The sequence below is a fragment of the Pristiophorus japonicus genome, chromosome 4 (genome assembly GCF_044704955.1).
Source record: "Pristiophorus japonicus isolate sPriJap1 chromosome 4, sPriJap1.hap1, whole genome shotgun sequence".
NCBI classification, from domain to species: domain Eukaryota; kingdom Metazoa; phylum Chordata; class Chondrichthyes; family Pristiophoridae; genus Pristiophorus; species Pristiophorus japonicus.
The window spans coordinates 274129087-274154090 of record NC_091980.1 but is presented as its reverse complement, the minus strand read 5'-3'; positions in this window follow the sequence as shown (position 1 = coordinate 274154090).

Sequence of the window (25004 nt, the reverse complement as noted above, 5' to 3'; positions counted from 1 at the left end):
GAGGTCGGTGAGTAGATAGGCCCTGAGGTCGGCGAGTAGATAGGCCCTGAGGTCGGTGAGTCGGTAGGTCCTGAAGTCGGTGAGGAGGTAGGCCCTGAGGTCAGCGAGTAGATAGGCCCTGAGGTCGGCGAGTAGATAGGTCCTGAGGTCAGCGAATTGATAGGCCCTGAGGTCGGTGAGTAGGTAGGCCCTGAGGTCGGCGAGTAGGTAGGCCCTGAGGTCGGTGATTCAGTAGGCCCTGAGGTCGGTGATTCAGTAGGCCCTGAGGTCGGTGATTCAGTAGGTCTTGAGGTCGGTGATTCAGTAGGCCCTGAGGTCGGTGATTCAGTAGGTCTTGAGGTCAGTGATTCAGTAGGTCCTGATGTCGGTGATTCAGTAGGTCCTAAGGACGGTGATTCAGCAGGCCCTGAGGTCGGTGATTCAGTAGGTCTTGAGGTCGGTGATTCAGTAGGTCCTGAGGTCGGTGATTCAGTAGGCCCTGAGGTCGGTGATTCAGTAGGCCTGAGGTCGATGATTCAGTAGCCCCTGAGGTCAGTGATTCAGTAGGTCCTGAGGTCAGTGATTCAGTAGACCCTGAGGTTGGTGATTCAGTAGGCCCTGAGTCGGTGATTCAGTAGGCCCTGAGGTCGGTGATTCAGTAGGTCGTGAGGTTGGTGATTCAGTAGGTCCTGAGGTCGGTGATTCAGTAGACCCTGAGGTCGGTGATTCAGTAGGACTTGAGGTCGGTGATTCAGCAGGCCCTGAGGTCGGTGATTCAGTAGGCCCTGATGTCCGTGATTCAGTAGGCCCTGAGGTCAGAGATTCAGTAGGTGCTGAGGTCGGTGATTCAGTAGGTCCTGAGGTTGGTGATTCAGTAGGTCTTGAGGTCGGTGATTCAGTAGGTCCTGAGGTCAGTGATTCAGTAGGTCCTGAGGTCGGTGATTTAGTAGGCCATAAGGTCGGTGATTCAGTCGGCCCTGAGGTCAGTGATTCAGTAGGCCCTGAGGTCGGTGATTCAGTAGGCCCTGAGGTCGGTGATTCAGTAGGCCCTGAGGTCGGTGATTCAGTAGGTCCTGAGGTCGGTGATTCAGTAGGCACTGATGTCAGCGAGTCGGTAGGTCTTGAGGTCGGTGATTCGATAGGTCCTGAGGTAGGCGAGTAGATAGGCCCTGAGGTCGGTGAGTAGGTAGGCCCTGAGGTCGGCGAGTAGATAGGCCCTGAGGTCGGTGAATAGGTAGGTCCTGAGGTCGATGAGTAGGTAGGCCCTGAGGTCAGCGAGAAGATAGGCCCTGAGGTCGGCGAGTCGATAGGTCCTGAGGTCGGCGAGTAGATAGGCCCTGCGGTCGGTGAGTAGGTAGGCCCTGAGGTGGGCGAATAGGTAGGCCCTGAGGTCGGTGATTCGGTAGGCCCTGAGGTCGTTGATTCAGTAGGCCCTGAGGTCGGTGATTCAGTAGGTCTTGAGGTCGGTGATTCAGTAGGTCCTGAAGTCAGTGATTCAGCAGGTCCTGAGTTCGGTGATTCAGTAGGTCTTGAGGTCGGTGACTCAGTAGGTCCTGACTTCGGTGATTCAGTAGGTCTTGAGGTCGGTGATTCAGTAGGTCCTGAGGTCGGTGATTCAGTAGGTCCTGAGGTCGGTGATTCAGTCGGCCCTGAGGTCGGTGATTCAGTAGGCCCTGAGGTCGATGATTCAGTCGGCCCTGAGGTCGGTGATGCAGTAGGCCCTGAGGTCGGTGATTCAGTCGGTCCTGAGGTCGGTGATTCAGTAGGTCCTGAGGTCGGTGATTCAGTAGGCCCTGAGGTCAGTGATTCAGTAGGTCCTGAGGTCGGTGATTCAGTAGGCCCTGAGTTCGGCGAGTAGGTGGGCCCTGAGGTCAGTGATTCAGTAGGTCCTGAGGTCGGTGATTTAGTAGGCCCTGAGGTCGGTGATTCGATAGGCCCTTAGGTCGGTGAGTAGGTAGGCCCTGAGGTCGGCGAGTTGGTTGGCCCTGAGGTCGGTGAGTAGATAGGCCCTGAGGTCGATGATTCGGTAGGCCCTGAGGCCGGCGAGTTGGTAGGCCCTGAGGTCGGTGAGTAGGTAGGTCCTGAGGTCGGTGAGTAGGTAGGCCCTGAGGTCAGCCAATAGATAGGCCCTGAGGTCGGCGAGTAGATAGGTCCTGAGGTCATCGAGTAGATTGGCCCTGAGGTCGGCGAGTAGGTAGGCCCTGAGGTCGGTGAGTAGATAGGCCCTGAGGTCGGCGAGTAGCTAGGCCCTGAGGTCGGTGAGTAGATAGGCCCTGAGGTCGGTGAGTAGATAGGCCCTGAGGTCAGTGAGTAGATAGGCCCTGAGGTCAGTGAGTAGATAGACCCTGAGGTCAGTGAGTAGATAGGCCCTGAGGTCGGAGATTCAGTAGTTCCTGAGGTCGGTGATTCAGTAGGCCCTGAGGTCGGTGATTCAGTAGGCCCTGAGGTCGGTGATTCAGCAGGCCCTGAGGTCGGTGATTCAGTAGGCCCTGAGGTCGGTGATTCAGTAGGTCCTGAGGTCGGTGATTCAGTAGGTCCTAAGGTCGGTGATTCAGTAGGCCCTGAGGTCGGTGATTCAGTAGGCCCTGAGGTCAGTGATTCAGTAGGTCCTGAGGTCGATGATTCAGTAGGTCCTGAGGTCGGTGATTCAGTAGGTCCTAAGGTCGGTGATTCAGTAGGCCCTGAGGTCGGTGATTCAGTAGGCCCTGAGGTCGGTGATTCAGTAGGCCCTGAGGTCGGTGATTCAGTAGGCCCTGAGGTCGGTGATTCAGTAGGTCCTGAGGTCGGTGATTCAGTAGGTCCTGAGGTCTGTGATTCAGTAGGCCCTGAGGTCGGTGATTCAGTAGGTCCTGAGGTCGGTGATTCAGTAGGCCCTGAGTTCGGTGAGTAGGTGGGCCCTGAGGTCGGTGATTCAGTAGGTCCTGAGGTCGGTGATTTAGTAGGACCTGAGGTCGGTGATTCGGTAGGCCCTTAGGTCAGTGAGTAGGTAGGCCCTGAGTTCGGCGAGTTGGTTGGCCCTGAGGTCAGTGAGTAGATAGGCCCTGAGGTCGATGATTAGGTAGGCCCTGATGTCGGCGAATTGGTAGCCCTGAGGTCGGTGAGTAGGTATTTCCTGAGTTCGGTGAGTAGGTAGGCCCTGAGGTCAGCGAGTAGATAGGCCCTGAGGTCGGCGAGTAGGTAGGCCCTGAGGTCGGCGAGTTGGTAGGTCCTGAGGTCGGCGAGTAGGTAGGCCCTGATGTCAGCGAGTCAGTAGGTCTTGAGGTCGATGATTCGGTAGGTCCTGAGGTCAGCGAGTAGATAGGTCCTGAGGTCGGCGAGTAGATAGGTCCTGAGGTCTCTGATTCAGTAGGTCCTGAGGTCGGTGATTCAGTAGGCCCTGAGGTCGGTGATTCAGTAGGCCCAGAGGTCTGTGATTCAGTAGGTCCTGAGGTCGGTGATTCAGTAGGTCCTGAGGTCGGTGATTCAGTAGGTCCTGAGGTCGGCGAGTTGGTAGGCCCTGAGGTCGGTGAGTAGGTAGGCCCTGAGGTCGGCGAGTAGGTAGGTCCTGAGGTCGGTGAGTAGGTAGGCACTGATGTCAGCGAGTCGGTAGGTGTTAAGGTCGGTGATTCGGTAGGTCCTGAGGTCAGCCAGTAGGTAGGCCCTGAGGTCAGCGAGTCAGTAGGTCTTGAGGGCGGTGATTCGATAGGTCCTGAGGTCGGCGAGTAGATAGGCCCTGAGGTCGGTGAGTAGGTAGGCCCTGAGGTCGGCGAGCAGATAAGCCCTGAGGTCGGTGAGTAGGTGGGTCCTGATGTCGGTGAGTAGGTAGGTCCTGAGGTCAGCGAGTAGATAGGCCCTGAGGTCGGCGAGTAGGTAGGTCCTGAGGTCGGCGAGTAGATAGGCCCTGAGGTCAGTGAGTAGGTAGGCCCTGAGGTCGGCGAGTAGGTAGGCCGTGAGGTCGGTGATTCGGTAGGCCCTGAGGTCGGTGATTCAGTAGGCCCTGATGTCGGTGATTCACTAGGTCCTGAGGTCGGTGATTTAATAGACCCTGAGGTCGGTGATTCAGCAGGTCTTGAGGTCGGTGATTCAGTAGGTCCTGAGTTCGGTGATTCAGTAGGTCTTGAGGTCGGTGATTCAGTAGGTCCTGAGGTCGGTGATTCAGTAGGTCCTGAGGTCGGTGATTCAGTAGGCCCTGAGGTCGGTGATTCAGTCGGCCCTGAGGTCGGTGATTCAGTAGGCCCTGAGGTCGGTGATTCAGTAGGTCCTGAGGTCGGTGATTCAGTAGGTCCTGAGGTCGGTGATTCAGTAGGCCCTGAGGTCGGTGATTCAGTAGGCCCTGAGGTCGGTGATTTAGTAGGTCCTGAGGTCGGTGATTCAGTAGATCCTGAGGTCGGTGATTCAGTAGGCCCTGAGGTCAGTGATTCAGTAGGTCCTGAGGTTGGTGATTCAGTAGGCCCTTAGGTCGGTGAGTAGGTAGGCCCTGAGGTCGGCGAGTTGGTTGGCCCTGAGTTCGGTGAGAAGATAGGCCCTGAGGTCGGTGATTCGGTAGCCCTGAGGTCGGCGAGTTGGTAGGCCCTGAGGTCAGTGAGTAGGTAGATCCTGAGGTCGGTGAGTAGGTAGGCCCTGAGGTCAGCGAGTAGATAGGCCCTGAGGTCGGCGAGTAGATATGCCCTGAGGTCGGCGAGTAGGTAGGCCCTGAGGTCGGCGAGTTGGTAGGTCCTGAGGTCGGCGAGTAGTTAGTTCCTGATGTCAGCGAGTCAGTAGGTCTTGAGGTTGGTGATTCGGTAGGTCCTGAGGTCAGCCAGTAGGTAGGCCCTGAGGTCAGCGAGTCGGTAGGTCTTGAGGTTGGTGATTCGATAGGTCCTGAGGTCGGCGAGTAGATAGGTCCTGAGGTCGGCGAGTAGGTAGGTCCTGAGGTTGGTGAGTAGATAGGCCCTGAGCTCGGTGAGTAGCTAGGCCCTGAGGTCGGCGAGTAGATAGGCCCTGAGGTCGGTGAGTAGGTAGGTCCTGAGGTCGGTGAGTAGGTAGGTCCTGAGGTCGGTGAGTAGGTAGGCCCTGAGGTCAGCGAGTAGATAGGCCCTGAGGTCGGCGAGTAGATAGGTCCTGAGGTCGGCGAGTAGATAGGCCCTGAGGTCTGTGAGTAGGTAGGCCCTGAGTTCGGTGAGTAGATAGGCCCTGAGGTCGGCGAGTAGCTAGGCCCTGAGGTCGGTGAGAAGATAGGCCCTGAGGTCGGCGAGTAGTTAGTTCCTGATGTCAGCGAGTCAGTAGGTCTTGAGGTTGGTGATTCGGTAGGTCCTGAGGTCAGCCAGTAGGTAGGCCCTGAGGTCAGCGAGTCGGTAGGTCTTGAGGTTGGTGATTCGATAGGTCCTGAGGTCGGCGAGTAGATAGGTCCTGAGGTCGGCGAGTAGGTAGGTCCTGAGGTTGGTGAGTAGATAGGCCCTGAGGTCGGTGAGTAGATAGGCCCTGAGTTCGGTGAGTAGATAGGCCCTGAGGTCGGCGAGTAGCTAGGCCCTGAGGTCGGTGAGTAGATAGGCCCTGAGGTCGGCGAGTAGCTAGGCCCTGATGTTGGTGAGTAGATAGGCCCTGAGGTCGGTGAGTAGATAGGCCCTGAGGTCGGTGAGTAGATAGGCCCTGAGGTCAGCGAGTAGGTAGGCCCTGAGGTCGGTGAGTAGATAGGCCCTGAGGTCGGCGAGTAGATAGGCCCTGAGGTCGGTGAGTCGGTAGGTCCTGAAGTCGGTGAGGAGGTAGGCCCTGAGGTCAGCGAGTAGATAGGCCCTGAGGTCGGCGAGTAGATAGGTCCTGAGGTCGGCGAATTGATAGGCCCTGAGGTCGGTGAGTAGGTAGGCCCTGAGGTCGGCGAGTAGGTAGGCCCTGAGGTCGGTGATTCAGTAGGCCCTGAGGTCGGTGATTCAGTAGGCCCTGAGGTCGGTGATTCAGTAGGTCTTGAGGTCGGTGATTCAGTAGGCCCTGAGGTCGGTGATTCAGTAGGTCTTGAGGTCAGTGATTCAGTAGGTCCTGATGTCGGTGATTCAGTAGGTCCTAAGGACGGTGATTCAGCAGGCCCTGAGGTCGGTGATTCAGTAGGTCTTGAGGTCGGTGATTCAGTAGGTCCTGAGGTCGGTGATTCAGTAGGCCCTGAGGTCGGTGATTCAGTAGGCCTGAGGTCGATGATTCAGTAGCCCCTGAGGTCAGTGATTCAGTAGGTCCTGAGGTCAGTGATTCAGTAGACCCTGAGGTTGGTGATTCAGTAGGCCCTGAGTCGGTGATTCAGTAGGCCCTGAGGTCGGTGATTCAGTAGGTCGTGAGGTTGGTGATTCAGTAGGTCCTGAGGTCGGTGATTCAGTAGACCCTGAGGTCGGTGATTCAGTAGGACTTGAGGTCGGTGATTCAGCAGGCCCTGAGGTCGGTGATTCAGTAGGCCCTGATGTCCGTGATTCAGTAGGCCCTGAGGTCAGAGATTCAGTAGGTGCTGAGGTCGGTGATTCAGTAGGTCCTGAGGTTGGTGATTCAGTAGGTCTTGAGGTCGGTGATTCAGTAGGTCCTGAGGTCAGTGATTCAGTAGGTCCTGAGGTCGGTGATTTAGTAGGCCATAAGGTCGGTGATTCAGTCGGCCCTGAGGTCAGTGATTCAGTAGGCCCTGAGGTCGGTGATTCAGTAGGCCCTGAGGTTGGTGATTCTGTAGGTCCTGAGGTCAGTGATTCAGTAGGCCCTGAGGTCGGTGATTCAGTAGGCCCTGAGGTCGGTGATTCAGTAGGTCCTGAGGTCGGTGATTCAGTAGGCACTGATGTCAGCGAGTCGGTAGGTCTTGAGGTCGGTGATTCGATAGGTCCTGAGGTAGGCGAGTAGATAGGCCCTGAGGTCGGTGAGTAGGTAGGCCCTGAGGTCGGCGAGTAGATAGGCCCTGAGGTCGGTGAATAGGTAGGTCCTGAGGTCGATGAGTAGGTAGGCCCTGAGGTCAGCGAGAAGATAGGCCCTGAGGTCGGCGAGTCGATAGGTCCTGAGGTCGGCGAGTAGATAGGCCCTGCGGTCGGTGAGTAGGTAGGCCCTGAGGTGGGCGAATAGGTAGGCCCTGAGGTCGGTGATTCGGTAGGCCCTGAGGTCGTTGATTCAGTAGGCCCTGAGGTCGGTGATTCAGTAGGTCTTGAGGTCGGTGATTCAGTAGGTCCTGAAGTCAGTGATTCAGCAGGTCCTGAGTTCGGTGATTCAGTAGGTCTTGAGGTCGGTGACTCAGTAGGTCCTGACTTCGGTGATTCAGTAGGTCTTGAGGTCGGTGATTCAGTAGGTCCTGAGGTCGGTGATTCAGTAGGTCCTGAGGTCGGTGATTCAGTCGGCCCTGAGGTCGGTGATTCAGTAGGCCCTGAGGTCGGTGATTCAGTCGGCCCTGAGGTCGGTGATGCAGTAGGCCCTGAGGTCGGTGATTCAGTCGGTCCTGAGGTCGGTGATTCAGTAGGTCCTGAGGTCGGTGATTCAGTAGGCCCTGAGGTCAGTGATTCAGTAGGTCCTGAGGTCGGTGATTCAGTAGGCCCTGAGTTCGGCGAGTAGGTGGGCCCTGAGGTCAGTGATTCAGTAGGTCCTGAGGTCGGTGATTTAGTAGGCCCTGAGGTCGGTGATTCGATAGGCCCTTAGGTCGGTGAGTAGGTAGGCCCTGAGGTCGGCGAGTTGGTTGGCCCTGAGGTCGGTGAGTAGATAGGCCCTGAGGTCGATGATTCGGTAGGCCCTGAGGTCGGCGAGTTGGTAGGCCCTGAGGTCGGTGAGTAGGTAGGTCCTGAGTTCGGTGAGTAGGTAGGCCCTGAGGTCAGCCAATAGATAGGCCCTGAGGTCGGCGAGTAGATAGGTCCTGAGGTCATCGAGTAGATTGGCCCTGAGGTCGGCGAGTAGGTAGGCCCTGAGGTCGGTGAGTAGATAGGCCCTGAGGTCGGCGAGTAGCTAGGCCCTGAGGTCGGTGAGTAGATAGGCCCTGAGGTCGGTGAGTAGATAGGCCCTGAGGTCAGTGAGTAGATAGGCCCTGAGGTCAGTGAGTAGATAGACCCTGAGGTCAGTGAGTAGATAGGCCCTGAGGTCGGAGATTCAGTAGTTCCTGAGGTCGGTGATTCAGTAGGCCCTGAGGTCGGTGATTCAGTAGGCCCTGAGGTCGGTGATTCAGCAGGCCCTGAGGTCGGTGATTCAGTAGGCCCTGAGGTCGGTGATTCAGTAGGTCCTGAGGTCGGTGATTCAGTAGGTCCTAAGGTCGGTGATTCAGTAGGCCCTGAGGTCGGTGATTCAGTAGGCCCTGAGGTCGGTGATTCAGTAGGTCCTGAGGTCGATGATTCAGTAGGTCCTGAGGTCTGTGATTCAGTAGGCCCTGAGGTCGGTGATTCAGTAGGTCCTGAGGTCGGTGATTCAGTAGGCCCTGAGTTCGGTGAGTAGGTGGGCCCTGAGGTCGGTGATTCAGTAGGTCCTGAGGTCGGTGATTTAGTAGGACCTGAGGTCGGTGATTCGGTAGGCCCTTAGGTCAGTGAGTAGGTAGGCCCTGAGTTCGGCGAGTTGGTTGGCCCTGAGGTCAGTGAGTAGATAGGCCCTGAGGTCGATGATTCGGTAGGCCCTGAGGTCGGCGAATTGGTAGCCCTGAGGTCGGTGAGTAGGTATTTCCTGAGTTCGGTGAGTAGGTAGGCCCTGAGGTCAGCGAGTAGATAGGCCCTGAGGTCGGCGAGTAGGTAGGCCCTGAGGTCGGCGAGTTGGTAGGTCCTGAGGTCGGCGAGTAGGTAGGCCCTGATGTCAGCGAGTCAGTAGGTCTTGAGGTCGATGATTCGGTAGGTCCTGAGGTCAGCGAGTAGATAGGTCCTGAGGTCGGCGAGTAGATAGGTCCTGAGGTCTGTGATTCAGTAGGTCCTGAGGTCGGTGATTCAGTAGGCCCTGAGGTCGGTGATTCAGTAGGCCCAGAGGTCTGTGATTCAGTAGGTCCTGAGGTCGGTGATTCAGTAGGTCCTGAGGTCGGTGATTCAGTAGGTCCTGAGGTCGGCGAGTTGGTAGGCCCTGAGGTCGGTGAGTAGGTAGGCCCTGAGGTCGGCGAGTAGGTAGGTCCTGAGGTCGGTGAGTAGGTAGGCACTGATGTCAGCGAGTCGGTAGGTGTTAAGGTCGGTGATTCGGTAGGTCCTGAGGTCAGCCAGTAGGTAGGCCCTGAGGTCAGCGAGTCAGTAGGTCTTGAGGGCGGTGATTCGATAGGTCCTGAGGTCGGCGAGTAGATAGGCCCTGAGGTCGGTGAGTAGGTAGGCCCTGAGGTCGGCGAGCAGATAAGCCCTGAGGTCGGTGAGTAGGTGGGTCCTGATGTCGGTGAGTAGGTAGGTCCTGAGGTCAGCGAGTAGATAGGCCCTGAGGTCGGCGAGTAGGTAGGTCCTGAGGTCGGCGAGTAGATAGGCCCTGAGGTCAGTGAGTAGGTAGGCCCTGAGGTCGGCGAGTAGGTAGGCCGTGAGGTCGGTGATTCGGTAGGCCCTGAGGTCGGTGATTCAGTAGGCCCTGATGTCGGTGATTCACTAGGTCCTGAGGTCGGTGATTTAATAGACCCTGAGGTCGGTGATTCAGCAGGTCTTGAGGTCGGTGATTCAGTAGGTCCTGAGTTCGGTGATTCAGTAGGTCTTGAGGTCGGTGATTCAGTCGGCCCTGAGGTCGGTGATTCAGTAGGCCCTGAGGTCGGTGATTCAGTAGGTCCTGAGGTCGGTGATTCAGTAGGTCCTGAGGTCGGTGATTCAGTAGGCCCTGAGGTCGGTGATTCAGTAGGCCCTGAGGTCGGTGATTTAGTAGGTCCTGAGGTCGGTGATTCAGTAGATCCTGAGGTCGGTGATTCAGTAGGCCCTGAGGTCAGTGATTCAGTAGGTCCTGAGGTTGGTGATTCAGTAGGCCCTTAGGTCGGTGAGTAGGTAGGCCCTGAGGTCGGCGAGTTGGTTGGCCCTGAGTTCGGTGAGAAGATAGGCCCTGAGGTCGGTGATTCGGTAGCCCTGAGGTCGGCGAGTTGGTAGGCCCTGAGGTCAGTGAGTAGGTAGATCCTGAGGTCGGTGAGTAGGTAGGCCCTGAGGTCAGCGAGTAGATAGGCCCTGAGGTCGGCGAGTAGATATGCCCTGAGGTCGGCGAGTAGGTAGGTCCTGAGGTCGGCGAGTTGGTAGGTCCTGAGGTCGGCGAGTAGTTAGTTCCTGATGTCAGCGAGTCAGTAGGTCATGAGGTTGGTGATTCGGTAGGTCCTGAGGTCAGCCAGTAGGTAGGCCCTGAGGTCAGCGAGTCGGTAGGTCTTGAGGTTGGTGATTCGATAGGTCCTGAGGTCGGCGAGTAGATAGGTCCTGAGGTCGGCGAGTAGGTAGGTCCTGAGGTTGGTGAGTAGATAGGCCCTGAGCTCGGTGAGTAGCTAGGCCCTGAGGTCGGCGAGTAGATAGGCCCTGAGGTCGGTGAGTAGGTAGGTCCTGAGGTCGGTGAGTAGGTAGGTCCTGAGGTCGGTGAGTAGGTAGGCCCTGAGGTCAGCGAGTAGATAGGCCCTGAGGTCGGCGAGTAGATAGGCCCTGAGGTCGGCGAGTAGCTAGGCCCTGATGTTGGTGAGTAGATAGGCCCTGAGGTCGGTGAGTAGATAGGCCCTGAGGTCGGTGAGTAGATAGGCCCTGAGGTCAGCGAGTAGGTAGGCCCTGAGGTCGGTGAGTAGATAGGCCCTGAGGTCGGCGAGTAGATAGGCCCTGAGGTCGGTGAGTCGGTAGGTCCTGAAGTCGGTGAGGAGGTAGGCCCTGAGGTCAGTGAGTAGTTAGTTCCTGATGTCAGCGAGTCAGTAGGTCATGAGGTTGGTGATTCGGTAGGTCCTGAGGTCAGCCAGTAGGTAGGCCCTGAGGTCAGCGAGTCGGTAGGTCTTGAGGTTGGTGATTCGATAGGTCCTGAGGTCGGCGAGTAGATAGGTCCTGAGGTCGGCGAGTAGGTAGGTCCTGAGGTTGGTGAGTAGATAGGCCCTGAGCTCGGTGAGTAGCTAGGCCCTGAGGTCGGCGAGTAGATAGGTCCTGAGGTCGGCGAGTAGATAGGCCCTGAGGTCTGTGACTAGGTAGGCCCTGAGTTCGGTGAGTAGATAGGCCCTGAGGTCGGCGAGTAGCTAGGCCCTGAGGTCGGTGAGTAGATAGGCCCTGAGGTCGGCGAGTAGCTAGGCCCTGATGTTGGTGAGTAGATAGGCCCTGAGGTCGGTGAGTAGATAGGCCCTGAGGTCGGTGAGTAGATAGGCCCTGAGGTCAGCGAGTAGGTAGGCCCTGAGGTCGGTGAGTAGATAGGCCCTGAGGTCGGCGAGTAGATAGGCCCTGAGGTCGGTGAGTCGGTAGGTCCTGAAGTCGGTGAGGAGGTAGGCCCTGAGGTCAGTGAGTAGATAGGCCCTGAGGTCGGCGAGTAGATAGGTCCTGAGGTCGGCGAATTGATAGGCCCTGAGGTCGGTGAGTAGGTAGGCCCTGAGGTCGGCGAGTAGGTAGGCCCTGAGGTCGGTGATTCAGTAGGCCCTGAGGTCGGTGATTCAGTAGGCCCTGAGGTCGGTGATTCAGTAGGTCTTGAGGTCGGTGATTCAGTAGGCCCTGAGGTCGGTGATTCAGTAGGTCTTGAGGTCAGTGATTCAGTAGGTCCTGATGTCGGTGATTCAGTAGGTCCTAAGGACGGTGATTCAGCAGGCCCTGAGGTCGGTGATTCAGTAGGTCTTGAGGTCGGTGATTCAGTAGGTCCTGAGGTCGGTGATTCAGTAGGCCCTGAGGTCGGTGATTCAGTAGGCCTGAGGTCGATGATTCAGTAGCCCCTGAGGTCGGTGATTCAGTAGGTCCTGAGGTCAGTGATTCAGTAGACCCTGAGGTTGGTGATTCAGTAGGCCCTGAGGTCGGTGATTCAGTAGGCCCTGAGGGCGGAGATTCAGTAGGCCCTGAGGTCGGTGATTCAGTCGGACCTGAGGTCGGTGATTCGGTAGGCCCTGAGGTCGGTGAGTAGGTAGGCCCTGAGGTCAGTGATTCGGTAGGCCCTGAGGTCGGTGAGTTGGTAGGCCCTGAGGTCGGTGAGTAGGTAGGCCCTGAGGTCGGCGAGTAGGTAGGCCCTGAGATCGGTGAGTAGGTAGGCACTGATGTCAGCGAGTCGGTAGGTGTTGAGGTCGGTGATTCGATAGGTCCTGAGGTCAGCCAGTAGGTAGGCCCTGAGGTCAGCGAGTCGGTAGGTCTTGAGGTCGGTGATTCGATAGGTCCTGAGGTAGGCGACTAGATAGGCCCTGTGGTCGGTGAGTAGGTAGGCCCTGAGGTCGGCGAGTAGATAGGCCCTGAGGTCGGTGAGTAGGTAGGTCCTGAGTTCGATGAGTAGGTAGGCCCTGAGGTCAGCGAGTAGATAGGCCCTGAGGTCGGCGAGTAGATAGGTCCTGAGGTCGGCGAGTAGATTGGCCCTGAGTTCGGTGAGTAGGTAGGCCCTGAGGTGGGCGAGTAGGTAGGCCCTGAGGTCGGTGATTCGGTAGGCCCTGAGGTCGTTGATTCAGTCGGCCCTGAGGTCGGTGAGTCACTAGGTCCTGAGGTCGGTGATTCAATAGGACCTGAGGTCGGTGATTCAGTATGTCTTGAGGTCGGTGATTCAGTAGGTCCTGAAGTCGGTGATTCAGTAGGTCCTGAGTTCGGTGATTCAGTAGGTCTTGAGGTCGGTGATTCAGTAGGTCCTGAGATCAGTGATTCAGTAGGTCTTGAGGTCGGTGATTCAGTAGGTCCTGAGGTCGGTGATTCAGTAGGTCCTGAGGTCGGTGATTCAGTCGGCCCTGAGGTCGGTGATTCAGTAGGCCCTGAGGTCGGTGATTCAGTAGGCCCTGAGGTCGGTGATTCAGTAGGCCCTGAGGTCGGTGATTCAGTAGGCGCTGAGGTGGCTGATTCAGTAGGTCCTGAGGTCGGTGATTCAGTAGGTCCTGAGGTCGGTGATTCAGTAGGTCCTGAGGTCGGTGATTCAGTAGGCCCTGAGGTCGGTGATTCAGTAGGCCCTGAGGTCGGTGATTCAGTCGGTCCTGAGGTCCGTGATTCAGTAGATCCTGAGGTCGGTGATTCAGTAGTCCCTGAGGTCAGTGATTCAGTAGGTCCTGAGGTCGGTGATTCAGTAGGCCCTGAGTTCGGTGATTCGGTAGGCCCTTAGGTCGGTGAGTAGGTAGGCCCTGAGGTCGGCGAGTTGGTTGGCCCTGAGGTCGGTGAGTAGATAGGCCCTGAGGTCGGTGATTCGGTAGGTCCTGAGGTCGGCGAGTTGGTAGGCCCTGAGGTCGGTGAGTAGATTGGCCCTGAGGTCGGCGAGTAGGTAGGCCCTGAGGTCGGCGAGTTGGTAGGCCCTGAGGTCGGCGAGTAGCTAGGCCCTGAGGTCGGTGAGTAGATAGGCCCTGAGGTCGGTGAGTAGATAGGCCCTGAGGTCGGCGAGTAGATAGGCCCTGAGGTCGGTGAGTCGGTAGGTCCTGAGGTCGGTGAGGAGGTAGGCCCTGAGGTCAGCGAGTAGATAGGCCCTGAGGTCAGCGAGTAGATAGGTCCTGAGGTCGGCGAGTAGATAGGCCCTGAGGTCGGTGATTCAGTCGGCCCTGAGGTCGGTGATTCAGTAGGCCCTGAGGTCGGTGATTCAGTAGGTCTTGAAGTTGGTGATTCAGTAGGTCCTGAGGTCGGTGATTCAGTAGGCCCTGAGGTCGGTGATTCAGTAGGTCCTGAGGTCGGTGATTCAGTAGGTCCTGAGGTCGGTGATTCAGTAGGCCCTGAGGTCGGTGATTCAGTAGGTCTTGAGGTCGATGATTCAGTAGGTCCTGAGGTCAGTGATTCAGTAGGCCCTGAGGTCAGTGATTCAGTAGCCCCTGAGGTCGGTGATTCAGTAGTTCCTGAGGTCGGTGATTCAGTAGACCCTGAGGTCGGTGAGTAGGTAGGCCCTGAGGTCGGCGAGTAGATAGGCCCTAAGGTCGGTGAGTAGGTAGGTCCTGAGTTCGATGAGTAGGTAGGCCCTGAGTTCAGCGAGTAGATAGGCCCTGAGGTCGGCGAGTAGATAGGTCCTGAGGTCGGCGAGTAGATAGGCACTGAGTTCGGTGAGTAGGTAGGCCCTGAGGTGGGCGAGTAGGTAGGCCCTGAGGTCGTTGATTCGGTAGGCCCTGAGGTCGGTGAGTCACTAGGTCCTGAGGTCGGTGATTCAATAGGACCTGAGGTCGGTGATTCAGTACGTCTTGAGGTCGGTGATTCAGTAGGTCCTGAAGTCGGTGATTCAGTAGGTCCTGACGTCGGTGATTCAGTAGGTCCTGAGGTCGGTGATTCAGTACGTCCTGAGTTCGCTGATTCAGTAGGTCTTGAGGTCGGTGATTCAGTAGGTCCTGAGGTCGGTGATTCAGTAGGTCCTGAGGTCGGTGATTCAGTCGGCCCTGAGGTCGGTGATTCAGTAGGTCCTGAAGTCGGTGATTCAGTAGGTCCTGAGTTCGGTGATTCAGTAGGTCTTGAGGTCGGTGATTCAGTAGGTCCTGAGTTCGGTGATTCAGTAGGTCTTGAGGTCGGTGATTCAGTAGGTCCTGAGGTCGGTGATTCAGTAGGTCCTGAGGTCGGTGATTCAGTCGGCCCTGAGGTCGGTGATTCAGTAGGCCCTGAGGTCGGTGATTTAGTAGGCCCTGAGGTCGGTGATTCAGTAGGCCCTGAGGTTGGTGATTCTGTAGGTCCTGAGGTCAGTGATTCAGTAGGCCCTGAGGTCGGTGATTCAGCAGGCCCTTAGGTCGGTGAGTAGGTAGGCCCTGAGGTCGGCGAGTTGGTTGGCCCTGAGGTCGGTGAGTAGATAGGCCCTGAGGTCGGTGATTCGGTAGGCCCTGAGGTCGGCGAGTTGGTAGGCCCTGAGGTCGGTGAGTAGGTAGGTCCTGAGGTCGGTGAGTAGGTGGGCCCTGAGGTCAGCGAGTAGATAGGCCCTGAGGTCGGCGAGTAGATAGGTCCTGAGGTCATCGAGTAGATTGGCCCTGAGGTCGGCGAGTAGGTAGGCCCTGAGGTCGGCGAGTTGGTAGGCCCTGAGGTTGGCGAGTAGCTAGGCCCTGAGGTCGGTGAGTAGATAGGCCCTGAGGTCGGCGAGTAGCTAGGCCCTGAGGTCGGTGAGTAGATAGGCCCTGAGGTCGGTGAGTAGATAGGCCCTGAGGTCAGTGGGTAGATAGGCCCTGAGGTCGGCGAGTAGGTAGGCCCTGAGGTCGGTGAGTAGATAGGTCCTGAGGTCGGCGAGTAGATAGGCCCTGATGTCGGTGAGTCGGTAGGTCCTGAGGTCGGTGAGGAGGTAGGCCCTGAGGTCAGCGAGTAGATAGGCCCTGAGGTCAGCGAGTAGATACGTCCTGAGGTCGGCGAGTAGATAGGCCCTGAGGTCGGTGAGTAGGTAGGCCATGAGGTCGGCGAGTAGGTAGGCCCTGAGGTCGGTGATTCAGTAGGCCCTGAGGTCGGTGATTCAGTAGGCCCTGAGGTCGGTGATTCAGTAGGTCTTGAAGTCGGTGATTCAGTAGGTCCTGAGGTCGGTGATTCAGTAGGCCCTGAGGTCGGTGATTCAGTAGGTCCTGAGGTCGGTGATTCAGTAGGTCCTGAGGTCGGTGATTCAGTAGGCCCTGAGGTCGGTGATTCAGTAGGTCTTGAAGTTGGTGATTCAGTAGGTCCTGAGGTCGGTGATTCAGTAGGCCCTGAGGTCGGTGATTCAGTAGGTCCTGAGGTCGGTGATTCAGTAGGTCCTGAGGTCGGTGATTCAGTAGGCCCTGAGGTCGGTGATTCAGTAGGTCTTGAGGTCGATGATTCAGTAGGTCCTGAGGTCAGTGATTCAGTAGGCCCTGAGGTCAGTGATTCAGTAGTCCCTGAGGTCGGTGATTCAGTAGTTCCTGAGGTCGGTGATTCAGTAGACCCTGAGGTCGGTGAGTAGGTAGGCCCTGAGGTCGGCGAGTAGATAGGCCCTGAGGTCGGTGAGTAGGTAGGCCCTGAGTTCAGCGAGTAGATAGGCCCTGAGGTCGGCGAGTAGATAGGTCCTGAGGTCGGCGAGTAGATAGGCCCTGAGTTCGGTGAGTAGGTAGGCCCTGAGGTGGGCGAGTAGGTAGGCCCTGAGGTCGTTGATTCGGTAGGCCCTGAGGTCGGTGAGTCACTAGGTCCTGAGGTCGGTGATTCAATAGGACCTGAGGTCGGTGATTCAGTACGTCTTGAGGTCGGTGATTCAGTAGGTCCTGAAGTCGGTGATTCAGTAGGTCCTGAGGTCGGTGATTCAGTAGGTCCTGAGGTCGGTGATTCAGTACGTCCTGAGTTCGGTGATTCAGTAGGTCTTGAGGTCGGTGATTCAGTAGGTCCTGAGGTCGGTGATTCAGTAGGTCCTGAGGTCGGTGATTCAGTCGGCCCTGAGGTCGGTGATTCAGTAGGTCCTGAAGTCGGTGATTCAGTAGGTCCTGAGTTCGGTGATTCAGTAGGTCTTGAGGTCGGTGATTCAGTAGGTCCTGAGTTCGGTGATTCAGTAGGTCTTGAGGTCGGTGATTCAGTAGGTCCTGAGGTCGGTGATTCAGTAGGTCCTGAGGTCGGTGATTCAGTCGGCCCTGAGGTCGGTGATTCAGTAGGCCCTGAGGTCGGTGATTTAGTAGGCCCTGAGGTCGGTGATTCAGTAGGCCCTGAGGTTGGTGATTCTGTAGGTCCTGAGGTCAGTGATTCAGTAGGCCCTGAGGTCGGTGATTCAGTAGGCCCTTAGGTCGGTGAGTAGGTAGGCCCTGAGGTCGGCGAGTTGGTTGGCCCTGAGGTCGGTGAGTAGATAGGCCCTGAGGTCGGTGATTCGGTAGGCCCTGAGGTCGGCAAGTTGGTAGGCCCTGAGGTCGGTGAGTAGGTAGGTCCTGAGGTCGGTGAGTAGGTGGGCCCTGAGGTCAGCGAGTAGATAGGCCCTGAGGTCGGCGAGTAGATAGGTCCTGAGGTCATCGAGTAGATTGGCCCTGAGGTCGGCGAGTAGGTAGGCCCTGAGGTCGGCGAGTTGGTAGGCCCTGAGGTTGGCGAGTAGCTAGGCCCTGAGGTCGGTGAGTAGATAGGCCCTGAGGTCGGCGAGTAGCTAGGCCCTGAGGTCGGTGAGTAGATAGGCCCTGAGGTCGGTGAGTAGATAGGCCCTGAGGTCAGTGGGTAGATAGGCCCTGAGGTCGGCGAGTAGGTAGGCCCTGAGGTCGGTGAGTAGATAGGTCCTGAGGTCGGCGAGTAGATAGGCCCTGATGTCGGTGAGTCGGTAGGTCCTGAGGTCGGTGAGGAGGTAGGCCCTCAGGTCAGCGAGTAGATAGGCCCTGAGGTCAGCGAGTAGATACGTCCTGAGGTCGGCGAGTAGATAGGCCCTGAGGTCGGTGAGTAGGTAGGCCATGAGGTCGGCGAGTAGGTAGGCCCTGAGGTCGGTGATTCAGTAGGCCCTGAGGTCGGTGATTCAGTAGGCCCTGAGGTCGGTGATTCAGTAGGTCTTGAAGTCGGTGATTCAGTAGGTCCTGAGGTCGGTGATTCAGTAGTCCCTGAGGTCGGTGATTCAGTAGGTCCTGAGGTCGGTGATTCAGTAGGTCCTGAGGTCGGTGATTCAGTAGGCCCTGAGGTCGGTGATTCAGTAGGTCTTGAGGTCGGTGATTCAGTAGGTCCTGAGGTCAGTGATTCAGTAGGCCCTGAGGTCGGTGATTCAGTCGGCCCTGAGGTCGGTGATTCAGTAGGTCCTGAGGTCGGTGATCCAGTAGGTCCTGAGGTCGGTGATTCAGTAGGTCCTGAGGTCGGTGATTCAGTAGGCCCTGAGGTCGGTGATTCAGTAGGCCCTGAGGTCGGTGATTCAGTAGGTCCTGAGTTCGGTGATTCAGTAGATCCTGAGGTCGGTGATTCAGTAGTCCCTGAGGTCAGTGATTCAGTAGGTCCTGAGGTCGGTGATTCAGTAGGCCCTGAGTTCGGCGAGTAGGTGGGCCCTGAGGTCAGTGATTCAGTAGGTCCTGAGGTCGGTGATTTAGTAGGCCCTGAGGTCGGTGATTCGGTAGGCCCTTAGGTCGGTGAGTAGGTAGGCCCTGAGGTCGGCGAGTTGGTTGGCCCTGAGGTCGGTGAGTAGATAGGCCCTGAGGTCGGTGATTCGGTAGGCCCTGAGGTCGGCGAGTTGGTAGGCCCTGAGGTCGGTGAGTAGGTAGGTCCTGAGGTTGGTGAGTAGGTGGGTCCTGAGGTCAGCGAGTAGATAGGCCCTGAGGTCGGCGAGTAGATAGGTCCTGAGGTCATCGAGTAGATTGGCCCTGAGGTCGGCGAGTAGGTAGGCCCTGAGGTCGGCGAGTTGGTAGGCCCTGAGGTCGGCGAGTAGCTAGGCCCTGAGGTCGGTGAGTAGATAGGCGCTGAGGTCGGCGAGTAGCTAGGCCCTGAGGTCGGTGAGTAGATAGGCCCTGAGGTCGGTGAGTAGATAGGCCCTGAGGTCAGTGGGTAGATAGGCCCTGAGGTCGGCGAGTAGGTAGGCCCTGAGGTCGGTGAGTAGATAGGTCCTGAGGTCGGCGAGTAGATAGGCCCTGAGGTCGGTGAGTCGGTAGGTCCTGAGGTCGGTGAGGAGGTAGGCCCTGAGGTCAGCGAGTAGATAGGCCCTGAGGTCAGCGAGTAGATAGGTCCTGAGGTCGGCGAGTAGATAGGCCCTGAGGTCGGTGAGTAGGTAGGCCATGAGGTCGGCGAGTAGGTAGGCCCTGAGGTCGGTGATTCAGTAGGCCCTGAGGTCGGTGATTCAGTAGGCCCTGAGGTCGGTGATTCAGTAGGTCTTGAAGTCGGTGATTCAGTAGGTCCTGAGGTCGGTGATTCAGTAGGCCCTGAGGTCGGTGATTCAGTAGATCCTGAGGTCGGTGATTCAGTAGGTCCTGAGGTCGGTGATTCAGTAGGCCTTGAGGTCGGTGATTCAGTAGGTCTTGAGGTCGGTGATTCAGTAGGTCCTGAGGTCAGTGATTCAGTAGGCCCTGAGGTCGGTGATTCAATAGCCCCTGAGGTCGGTGATTCAGTAGTTCCTGAGGTCGGTGATTCAGTAGACCCTGAGGTCGGTGATTCAGTAGGCCCTGTGGTCGGTGATTCAGTAGGCCCTGAGGTCGGTGATTCAGTAGGCCCTGAGGTCGGTGATTCAGTCGGCCCTGAGGTCGGTGATTCAGTAGAACCTGAGGTCGGTGATTCAGTAGGCCCTGAGGTCGGTGATTCAGTAGGCCCTGAGGTCGGTGATTCAGTAGGTCCTGAGGTCGGTGATTCAGTAGGTCCTGAGGTCGGTGATTCAGTAGGTCCTGAGGTCGGTGATTCAGTAGGCCCTGTGGTCGGTGATGCAGTAGGCCCTGAGGTCGGTGATTCAGTCGGTCCTGAGGTCGGTGATTCAGTAGGTCCTGAGGTCGGTGATTCAGTAGGCCCTGAGGTCAGTGATTCAGTAGGTCCTGAGGTCGGTGATTCAGTAGGCCCTGAGTTCGGCGAGTAGGTGGGCCCTGAGGTCAGTGATTCAGTAGGTCCTGAGGTCGGTGATTTAGTAGGCCCTGAGGTCGGTGATTCGATAGGCCCTTAGGTCGGTGAGTAGGTAGGCCCTGAGGTCGGCGAGTTGGTTGGCCCTGAGGTCGGTGAGTAGATAGGCCCTGAGGTCGATGATTCGGTAGGCCCTGAGGTCGGCGAGTTGGTAGGCCCTGAGGTCGGTGAGTAGGTAGGTCCTGAGGTCGGTGAGTAGGTAGGCCCTGAGGTCAGCCAATAGATAGGCCCTGAGGTCGGCGAGTAGATAGGTCCTGAGGTCATCGAGTAGATTGGCCCTGAGGTCGGCGAGTAGGTAGGCCCTGAGGTCGGTGAGTAGATAGGCCCTGAGGTCGGCGAGTAGCTAGGCCCTGAGGTCGGTGAGTAGATAGGCCCTGAGGTCAGTGAGTAGATAGGCCCTGAGGTCGGAGATTCAGTAGTTCCTGAGGTCGGTGATTCAGTAGGCCCTGAGGTCGGTGATTCAGTCGGCCCTGAGGTCGGTGATTCAGTAGGCCCTGAGGTCGGTGATTCAGTAGGCCCTGAGGTCGGTGATTCAGTAGGTCCTGAGGTCGGTGATTCAGTAGGTCCTAAGGTCGGTGATTCAGTAGGCCCTGAGGTCGGTGATTCAGTAGGCCCTGAGGTCGGTGATTCAGTACGTCCTGAGGTCGGTGATTCAGTAGGTCCTGAGGTCGGTGATTCAGTAGGTCCTAAGGTCGGTGATTCAGTAGGCCCTGAGGTCGGTGATTCAGTAGGCCCTGAGGTCGGTGATTCAGTAGGCCCTGAGGTCGGTGATTCAGTAGGTCCTGAGGTCGGTGATTCAGTAGGTCCTGAGGTCTGTGATTCAGTAGGCCCTGAGGTCGGTGATTCAGTAGGTCCTGAGGTCGGTGATTCAGTAGGCCCTGAGTTCGGTGAGTAGGTGGGCCCTGAGGTCGGTGATTCAGTAGGTCCTGAGGTCGGTGATTTAGTAGGACCTGAGGTCGGTGATTCGGTAGGCCCTTAGGTCGGTGAGTAGGTAGGCCCTGAGTTCGGCGAGTTGGTTGGCCCTGAGGTCAGTGAGTAGATAGGCCCTGAGGTCGATGATTCGGTAGGCCCTGAGGTCGGCGAATTGGTAGGCCCTGAGGTCGGTGAGTAGGTATTTCCTGAGTTCGGTGAGTAGGTAGGCCCTGAGGTCAGCGAGTAGATAGGCCCTGAGGTCGGCGAGTAGGTAGGCCCTGAGGTCGGCGAGTTGGTAGGTTCTGAGGTCGGCGAGTAGGTAGGCCCTGATGTCAGCGAGTCAGTAGGTCTTGAGGTCGATGATTCGGTAGGTCCTGAGGTCAGCGAGTAGATAGGTCCTGAGGTCGGCGAGTAGATAGGTCCTGAGGTCGGTGATTCAGTAGGTCCTGAGGTCGGTGATTCAGTAGGCCCTGAGGTCGGTGATTCAGTAGGCCCAGAGGTCTGTGATTCAGTAGGTCCTGAGGTCGGTGATTCAGTAGGTCCTGAGGTCGGTGATTCAGTAGGTCCTGAGGTCGGCGAGTTGGTAGGCCCTGAGGTCGGTGAGTAGGTAGGCCCTGAGGTCGGCGAGTAGGTAGGTCCTGAGGTCGGTGAGTAGGTAGGCACTGATGTCAGCGAGTCGGTAGGTGTTAAGGTCGGTGATTCGGTAGGTCCTGAGGTCAGCCAGTAGGTAGGCCCTGAGGTCAGCGAGTCAGTAGGTCTTGAGGGCGGTGATTCGATAGGTCCTGAGGTCGGCGAGTAGATAGGCCCTGAGGTCGGTGAGTAGGTAGGCCCTGAGGTCGGCGAGCAGATAGGCCCTGAGGTCGGTGAGTAGGTGGGTCCTGATGTCGGTGAGTAGGTAGGTCCTGAGGTCAGCGAGTAGATAGGCCCTGAGGTCGGCGAGTAGGTAGGTCCTGAGGTCGGCGAGTAGATAGGCCCTGAGGTCAGTGAGTAGGTAGGCCCTGAGGTCGGCGAGTAGGTAGGCCGTGAGGTCGGTGATTCGGTAGGCCCTGAGGTCGGTGATTCAGTAGGCCCTGATGTCGGTGATTCACTAGGTCCTGAGGTCGGTGATTTAATAGACCCTGAGGTCGGTGATTCAGCAGGTCTTGAGGTCGGTGATTCAGTAGGTCCTGAGTTCGGTGATTCAGTAGGTCTTGAGGTCGGTGATTCAGTAGGTCCTGAGGTCGGTGATTCAGTAGGTCCTGAGGTCGGTGATTCAGTAGGCCCTGAGGTCGGTGATTCAGTCGGCCCTGAGGTCGGTGATTCAGTCGGCCCTGAGGTCGGTGATTCAGTAGGCCCTGAGGTCGGTGATTCAGTAGGCCCTGAGGTCGGTGATTCAGTAGGCCCTGAGGTCGGTGATTCAGTAGGCCCTGAGGTCGGTGATTCAGTAGGTCCTGAGGTCGGTGATTCAGTAGGTCCTGAGGTCGGTGATTCAGTAGGTCCGAAGGTCGGTGATTCAGTAGGCCCTGAGGTCGGTGATTCAGTAGGCCCTGAGGTCGGTGATTTAGTAGGTCCTGAGGTCGGTGATTCAGTAGATCCTGAGGTCGGTGATTCAGTAGGCCCTGAGGTCAGTGATTCAGTAGGTCCTGAGGTTGGTGATTCAGTAGGCCCTTAGGTCGGTGAGTAGGTAGGCCCTGAGGTCGGCGAGTTGGTTGGCCCTGAGTTCGGTGAGAAGATAGGCCCTGAGGTCGGTGATTCGGTAGCCCTGAGGTCGGCGAGTTGGTAGGCCCTGAGGTCAGTGAGTAGGTAGATCCTGAGGTCGGTGAGTAGGTAGGCCCTGAGGTCAGCGAGTAGATAGGCCCTGAGGTCGGCGAGTAGATATGCCCTGAGGTCGGCGAGTAGGTAGGCCCTGAGGTCGGCGAGTTGGTAGGTCCTGAGGTCGGCGAGTAGTTAGTTCCTGATGTCAGCGAGTCAGTAGGTCTTGAGGTCGGTGATTCGGTAGGTCCTGAGGTCAGCCAGTAGGTAGGCCCTGAGGTCAGCGAGTCGGTAGGTCTTGAGGTCGGTGATTCGGTAGGTCCTGAGGTCAGCCAGTAGGTAGGCCCTGAGGTCAGCGAGTCGGTAGGTCTTGAGGTTGGTGATTCAATAGGTCCTGAGGTCGGCGAGTAGGTAGGTCCTGAGGTCGGCGAGTAGGTAGGTCCTGAGGTTGGTGAGTAGATAGGCCCTGAGCTCGGTGAGTAGCTAGGCCCTGAGGTCGGCGAGTAGATAGGCCCTGAGGTCGGTGAGAAGGTAGGTCCTGAGGTCGGTGAGTAGGTAGGTCCTGAGGTCGGTGAGTAGGTAGGCCCTGAGGTCAGCGAGTAGATAGGCCCTGAGGTCGGCGAGTAGATAGGTCCTGAGGTCGGCGAGTAGATAGGCCCTGAGGTCTGTGAGTAGGTAGGCCCTGAGTTCAGTGAGTAGATAGGCCCTGAGGTCGGCGAGTAGCTAGGCCCTGAGGTCGGTGAGTAGATAGGCCCTGAGGTCGGCGAGTAGCTAGGCCCTGATGTTGGTGAGTAGATAGGCCCTGAGGTCGGTGAGTAGATAGGCCCTGAGGTCGGTGAGTAGATAGGCCCTGAGGTCAGCGAGTAGGTAGGCCCTGAGGTCGGTGAGTAGATAGGCCCTGAGGTCGGCGAGTAGATAGGCCCTGAGGTCGGTGAGTCGGTAGGTCCTGAAGTCGGTGAGGAGGTAGGCCCTGAGGTCAGCGAGTAGATAGGCCCTGAGGTCGGCGAGTAGATAGGTCCTGAGGTCGGCGAATTGATAGGCCCTGAGGTCGGTGAGTAGGTAGGCCCTGAGGTCGGCGAGTAGGTAGGCCCTGAGGTCGGTGATTCAGTAGGCCCTGAGGTCGGTGATTCAGTAGGCCCTGAGGTCGGTGATTCAGTAGGTCTTGAGGTCGGTGATTCAGTAGGCCCTGAGGTCGGTGATTCAGTAGGTCTTGAGGTCAGTGATTCAGTAGGTCCTGAGGTCGGTGATTCAGTAGGTCCTGAGGTCGGTGATTCAGTAGGCCCTGAGGTCGGTGATTCAGTAGGCCTGAGGTCGATGATTCAGTAGCCCCTGAGGTCGGTGATTCAGTAGGTCCTGAGGTCAGTGATTCAGTAGACCCTGAGGTCGGTGATTCAGTAGGCCCTGAGTCGGTGATTCAGTAGGCCCTGAGGTCGGTGATTAAGTAGGCCCTGAGGTCGGTGATTCAGTAGGCCCTGAGGTCGGAGATTCAGTAGGTCCTGAGTTCGGTGATTCAGTAGGTCCTGAGGTCGGTGATTCAGTAGGTCCTGAGGTCGGTGATTCAGTAGGTCCTGAGGTCAGTGATTCAGTAGGTCCTGAGGTCGGTGATTTAGTAGGCCATAAGGTCGGTGATTCAGCAGGCCCTGAGGTCGGTGATTCAGTAGGCCCTGAGGTCGGTGATTCAGTAGGCCCTGAGGTCGGTTATTCAGTAGGCCCTGAGGTCGGTGATTCAGTAGGCCCTGAGGTCGGTGATTCTGTAGGTCCTGAGGTCGGTGATTCAGTAGGCCCTGAGGTCGGTGATTCAGTAGGCCCTGAGGTCGGTGATTCAGTAGGTCCTGAGGTCGGTGATTCAGTAGGCCCTGAGGGCGGAGATTCAGTAGGCCCTGAGGTCGGTGATTCAGTCGGACCTGAGGTCGGTGATTCGGTAGGCCCTGAGGTCGGTGAGTAGGTAGGCCCTGAGGTCGGCGAGTAGGTAGGCCCTGAGATCGGTGAGTAGGTAGGCACTGATGTCAGCGAGTTGGTAGGTGTTGAGGTCGGTGATTCGATAGGTCCTGAGGTCAGCCAGTAGGTAGGCCCTGAGGTCAGCGAGTCGGTAGGTCTTGAGGTCGGTGATTCGATAGGTCCTGAGGTAGGCGAGTAGATAGGCCCTGTGGTCGGTGAGTAGGTAGGCCCTGAGGTCGGTGATTCAGTAGGCCCTGAGGTCGGTGATTCAGTAGGCCCTGAGGTCGGTGATTCAGTAGGCCCTGAGGTCGGTGATTCAGTAGGTCTTGAGGTCGGTGATTCAGTAGGCCCTGAGGTCGGTGATTCAGTAGGTCTTGAGGTCAGTGATTCAGTAGGTCCTGAGGTCGGTGATTCAGTAGGTCCTAAGGACGGTGATTCAGCAGGCCCTGAGGTCGGTGATTCAGTAGGTCTTGAGGTCGGTGATTCAGTAGGTCCTGAGGTCGGTGATTCAGTAGGCCCTGAGGTCGGTGATTCAGTAGGCCTGAGGTCGATGATTCAGTAGCCCCTGAGGTCGGTGATTCAGTAGGTCCTGAGGTCAGTGATTCAGTAGACCCTGAGGTCGGTGATTCAGTAGGCCCTGAGTCGGTGATTCAGTAGGCCCTGAGGTCGGTGATTCAGTAGGCCCTGAGGTCGGTGATTCAGTAGGCCCTGAGGTCGGAGATTCAGTAGGTCCTGAGTTCGGTGATTCAGTAGGTCCTGAGGTCGGTGATTCAGTAGGTCCTGAGGTCGGTGATTCAGTAGGTCCTGAGGTCAGTGATTCAGTAGGTCCTGAGGTCGGTGATTTAGTAGGCCATAAGGTCGGTGATTCAGTAGGCCCTGAGGTCGGTGATTCAGTAGGCCCTGAGGTCGGTGATTCAGTAGGCCCTGAGGTCGGTTATTCAGTAGGCCCTGAGGTCGGTGATTCAGTAGGCCCTGAGGTCGGTGATTCTGTAGGTCCTGAGGTCGGTGATTCAGTAGGCCCTGAGGTCGGTG